Genomic DNA, 6,000 nt, shown 5'->3' with positions numbered 1-6,000 from the left:
GACAATGGTCCTCCCAACAAACATCTGCAAGTGCTCTGTAAATTTGGAAATTACTCTTTCCATGAATTCAGTGAAGTTTAAACCTTACATAAATGGATTTGATATACTGTAAATACTTTTTCATAATGATAGAAGTTAATGCCCAGGTTGTAGAAAGTCTAAGATTACTTCAATCTCATAATTAAGTTGTCCATTTTTTATCAATGGAAAAATGCTACAGGATGGTGCTATTCCTGGCCCTGCCTTTGATCCATTTGCTGTCTTGTGTCAAGCTATTCTTGCCTCAGTTTCTTATATCTAAAGTTAGCAAAAAGAGCTTAATTCAGTGAAAATTCTGTTAGTGCCAGCAACTAAAAGCTGCACAATAGGCCCCCAAGAAACTTCTGCTTCCTGAAACAGAGCATAAAGATAGAGAGGAGCTAAGATGAGAGCTAGCTTGCAACGTAAGTGGGCCGCAGCTGACGCTAGAAGAGGGGAAGTCCAGAGGACCTATTTAGGTCCAGCAGCAAGCAAAGGTTAATTCGATGTGTCATTTTTGCCTTACATACCACATCTCATCTTGCTAGTTCATGAACTGCTGAGCTGCCCTGTTTCTCAGGCAGCAGCTCCATCTGCTGCCCAAAAGGAAAGGGAACTTTGCATCGGGACTATTTAGAAGGCAAAATTTTTTTTCTAATCTCATGTGGCACGAGAAAGCCAGCAAAACACTGTAGGGCATGGGATACCCAGTAAACACAGTCACAGTTTTCCCAGTTCCTTTAATTCATATGCTGTTGTTTTAAAAATCTTGTTTGGGTTTTCTCTGAAAACCTACAATGCTGGAAATCACCAGCCTTAAAGTATTTTTCATATTTTTCATTTTCATGCATTTAAGATAACTTAAGTTTTAAAGTTGACCCAACATGTTTTCCATATCCTCAATGCTACAGCCGGAAGGGTTTTTGAAATTTCTGAATTCGGTCTGAAATTTCATTTTCTCATTTACTCCAAAAGTGGAATGATGTTAAAGGCACATTAGAATACTTGTAATATGAGAAATATTGCTAGAATATATATTCGTTAATGCAAAATCAAAGCTGACATTATGCATCAATATAGCACCTCCATGTGTGTAACAAGATCCAGTCACACACAGACTTCTTTATGCAACTTTATGGGGGTTTGGAGGAAACAGTAAGTATTTTCTATTCATTATTTATGAATGAAAAAAGAGCGTTTCAAAAGAAATAACAACGTAGCCGTATGACGAACGTTTAAAAACGAGCCTGTCCCTCATATGTTTCCCCCCCCCCCCCGTCCCGGGACGTGGCCGTGGGCAGCGCTCGGGGGCGCATACATGCTGCCTCCGTATTTGTTCGCAGAGCAGCTAAAAACATTAAGCATATTCATACTGATTAAAAATAAAATAAAATAAAATAAACCCCGTATCGTTCATGACTAGAAAGAACGCATCCGAAACCGAGTGCACTTACAGCACTTCCGAAGCCCGGCTGTCCCTCCCGAGAGGCGGCGAGCGCGGGCCGGGCGCCGGGGCGTCGCGCGCAGGCTCTATAGGCGGCGTGCAAAAATTCCAACAGGTGGCTCCGTGGCGCAATGGATAGCGCATTGGACTTCTAGCGGGTGAAGGGATTCAAAGGTTCCGGGTTCGAGTCCCGGCGGAGTCGCGTGATTCCTTTTAGTTATGCCTCCTTTCAGCTGCGACCTTCCAGATTTTCTTTCAGAGCAATGGGGCCGACCGACCTGGCGCTCGCGGCGGCCGGTTCCCTTCAGCGAAGTCTCCGAGTCCGCCTGACGGGAGGGCTGGGGGCGGCCGGGACAACGGCGCCAGCCTCCAACTAGCGCGGCAGCACAGCAGCCGTTTCGGCTCCGAGGTCCGCTGAGAAAGACCGGCTCTAGGACGCTTCGCTCCCAGCTAGGGCGGTGGAAAACGGCCTTTTCCCTCCAAGCCAGCGGGGGAAGTGCCGTCCTCCTCCCTCGCCGCGCCGGCGCGCGGGCACCAACGGCCGCCGGCGCGCGGGCAGGGAGCGCCCCGCAGCGCTGAGGCGCGCGGCAGGGAGCGCCCACGGGCGAGAGGCGGCAGGCAGCAGCAGCCTGCAGCGGAGAGAGGGGAGCGAGAGCAAGAGCAGCCTGGCAGTCCTCCCACCAGTGCCGCACGCCGCGTTAAAAATCAAACCTGCAACAGCAACAACTTTGGGCAAAGCTGTCAGTGTCTACAAACCAACTTATTTATGCCTCTACGCTTCCAGAGCAGTCTTCTCAAAATATTTTGAGTAGGAAATAAGCCTACTTCTTTCCTGGAGGCACTTGTGATGGTCCGTGATAAATTTCCGGTTAAAGTTATTTTCAAGCAACAAAACAAGCCCACAAAATGTAGCAGACAAAACTGAACCATTTAACACTTCAATTAACATCACCTTTTCTTCCCCCCCCCCCCCCCACATATCTACAGATAGAAGATGAACAGCCTTTTTAATAATAGCAATTTAACAAGGACTAAAACCCAAACAGCAGCAGCACTAAAACCAAACCTCCTTGATTTTGATCACGAAAATTTAAGACTCTTAATTATGGACATTTGGTATCTTTATCTTGGTTGGCTATGGCCTCTCCTCTTTCCAACTGTAATCACATTTATTGTTTAAAAATAAAGGGAAGGAAAAATCCCTCTATTTGAAAATGAAATATGCTATTAGTAACATTAACTGTCACTAACTATAACTCACTCTCAGGAATGCTAATAACAAGCAAGATGCACTAAGCTAAGTACAGTATAAACACAGCCCACTGCAGAACCAAACTTTCTCAAAATTCACAGATAAATATAAAAAATTAAACCTCACAATATTCACCCCATAAAAAGCATCTAAATCAAGTGACAGATGACAAAATCTTCTTGTTTGCACTTCCAACAATGCATTTCTTCACAAATATTTACCATTTCCCCTTCTACCTCCAGTATTTAAGGATGGCCTCAGTTTGTCAATGAATTTACCTAGCTCCCAGTGAAAAATTCAGGGCAGAGGCTTTTATATATATATCTGCATGCTGTAAGCAATATTTACAAAATATTGCTTAAAGAGCTTACAAGTTAAATAAGTGCTACAGTCCAGAAGACAGACAGAGAAACTGCATGATACAGAAGCAGAGAATTCTTCACAGACGAGCACATCGGCAGGTGTGCCTAGGGAAAGCTCTCCTGGGGTACAGGCAGTATAATGCAGTGCAAACCTGAGTGGTAAAGCATAGGGGAAAGATTCCACAAAATATTTGTATGAAGAGGGTTTTGAGGAAAATGTTGTGAAGACAACATATTCATAGTCTTTCAGGTAGTTAAGACTGAGTATTATACAGTAAGAAAGAATCAATAGAAAAATGCAGGCATTACACTACGTGACATGAACTGGACAAATGCTGTTAGCTACAGAATTCAGGGCTAATCGAAAAACAAAGCAACGTATAGGCAAAGAGGCAGTCCAATAATCAATAATCCTTATATCTGACTGGATACAAAGAACTCCTTTGCCATGAGGACAGTCAAGCAGTGGAACAGGTTACTCAGGAAGATGGTGCAGCCTTCATCCTCAATGGTTTTTAAAACCCAACGGTATAAAGCCCTGAGCAGCCTGGTCTGACCTTAGAGCTGAGCCTGCTTTGAGCAGAAGGGTGCCCAGGATGAGCTCCCATGGTCCCTGCCAATTAGAATTATCCTAGGATTCTGAGTTTTACCAAGACTCATCTATCTAGACTCCTGTGATAAAAAGACAGAACTTTTTAAAAATTAAGAGATCAAAACCTGTCATACCACATGGAAGACAGTGAAGATAATCAAAAGAAAGGAAAAAAGAAAGAGGAAGCAAGACAAGAAAAGATAGCTTCAGTTTTAGGGAGACTAAACTGATTGCTAAGACATTAAAATATCCCAAAGAAGGGATAAAGAAGTAGTGTGAAAATGAGCAGCACACAGTAGTAGTTTACTTCTGTACCTAAACTACCATGCCTACTGGCAGCATCACACCAATAGTAATACCTCTACTATTGTTACTCTAACCCCTTTTGACTATCTTTGATTGCAGCACTAGGGAATGGACTGTGAGCTCACTGGGCTGTACAAACTTTGGATAGCCTCTGCCTCAAGGGCAAAAGGAAAGAGGAATATAGGCAAAACCAGGGGAAGGAAGCAGAAAGATACAACAGAAATGAATTACTGTTCATATCTGCACGAAACATTCTAGCAACATCCAAAACAGAAGTGTGTGCATGTGTATATAAAAGATACCTATTACCCATTAATCTCAGGGAAATAAATTTCTTGTTAATATTTATCCTTTACAATAAAGGCAGAATTACAAATTAATGCATCAGGCAGCACAGCCACAATAAAATATTACTTGCAATTTATAGATTAAACAGTTTCTCAAAATATGCTAATATTTTTCAAATAATTTTTGATATATTTAAGTATTTTCTGAGAGATCTGATCATCATCAGCTTATGCAATCACATGATGCATTTCGTTTTTACCCACTCTCCCAGTAACTTAAATCTGATGCCAATTTCCATTAAATTTAATTGAAAGGTAAAGGAGTCCAAACTATTATGTTCCTGTACTGTTATGAAAATTGGTACCTGAGAAAAGATACACAAACTAGTGCCTTCACTGAAAGAGGCGCTGAAACACAAGCTCAGACAACAGTGGACTGGCAAGCCTGCAAATACGCAAGTAGTACCTCGCAACTCAGCAGACAATCCAGTACATCTAGCCTCTTGTTCATACAGCAGAAGATAGGCACTTGCTGGGCGCAGTGTGTAGAAAAACAGAGGTATTAGAAAAAGTGAAGGAAGGGGAAGGCTATCCGACATAAAACAAATCCCTCATTAACTATGTGGCATACGAAGTAACTTGTTTTAAGGAGCTGTTAGCTTGCTATTGAGCAGCCTGTGCAACAGGCATTGAGCTGGTACCTGCTGTTTTAACACCAAAGCTTGCATTTCTCTTTTAAAGCATTTCAAAGTTGCACATTGCTTTTCCAATTTCCACTTGAACACCCCAAGATGCAACAGAATGGCAACTAGTGTGGTGCCTTGTTTTCTTTCTTCAGTGTTCAATGTAAGTTTTCTTGTGCTTCCATGTCTCATTCAGAGAATGAGACACCATAGTTGTTTTTATTGGCTTTTTAATCATTCCATATTAGTATACACATCAATGTATTATAACATCATCTACATATTAGCTGAGACAAGGGGACAGATGATTCTACTTGTATCTGTTTGATACTTCCCAATGAATTCACTCTACTTTTTGCACCATTCATCTCCAAGCAGCCAATGCTTTTAAAGGAATCTAGATTCCTGTCTGTCTCTGGTAGAGAATATTGATGGACAACTTCAGAAGAATATAACTGAGAGTCAAAGGTTCACAGAAAAAATTCTTTCAAACTTCAGCTGATGATCAGTATATGCCATGACACTCATTTCATTTTAACCATCTGCAGCACAAATATGTAACCCTTAAAAAAAACAACTATTTTTCATTTTCTATTGTAGAAAATTTGATGTTAAACGTTCAAGAACATACTTGTTTAAAATTTGCAAACTTTAAAATTCCGTGTTCTCATTATACAAAAATAATCAGCATCCCTAGTCTTCTGACATTCATTCACCCAATCCATCTAAACCAATGTAGTGATAGTTTTACTTCTGCTATTTCCTGTCTTTTCTGCTACCTGAAGGCAGTAACTGAGTTATGCTAACTGTAACACCAGTATAACAATAACCAGGTCATTAAAAAATAAAATAAAATAAAATAAAATAAAATAAAATAAAATAAAATAAAATAAAATAAAATAAAATAAAATAAAATAAAATAAAATAAAATAAAATAAAATAAAATAAAATAAAATAAAATAAAATAAAATAAAATAAAATAAAATAAAATAAAATAAAATAAAATAAAATAGCACAAAGCTTCACACAAGAACAAAAGGTTATAAACTGTCATTG

The 6,000-nt window shown here is 40.3% G+C and overlaps 1 non-coding gene across 1 annotated transcript; it reads left to right on the top strand.

The window, feature by feature from the left end:
- Positions 1-1,579: 1,579 nt before the first annotated feature.
- Positions 1,580-1,664, top strand: TRNAR-UCU (transfer RNA arginine (anticodon UCU)). Its single transcript is given in 2 exon segments — positions 1,580-1,616; positions 1,629-1,664. It is a non-coding gene; the product is annotated as a tRNA-Arg (tRNA).
- Positions 1,665-6,000: the final 4,336 nt, after the last annotated feature.

Source organism: Dromaius novaehollandiae, chromosome 8, assembly GCF_036370855.1.
Source record: "Dromaius novaehollandiae isolate bDroNov1 chromosome 8, bDroNov1.hap1, whole genome shotgun sequence".
Taxonomy (NCBI): Eukaryota; Metazoa; Chordata; class Aves; order Casuariiformes; family Dromaiidae; genus Dromaius; species Dromaius novaehollandiae.
The sequence above is the reverse complement of the archived record's forward strand: the minus strand, read 5'-3'. Positions and strand labels throughout refer to the sequence as shown.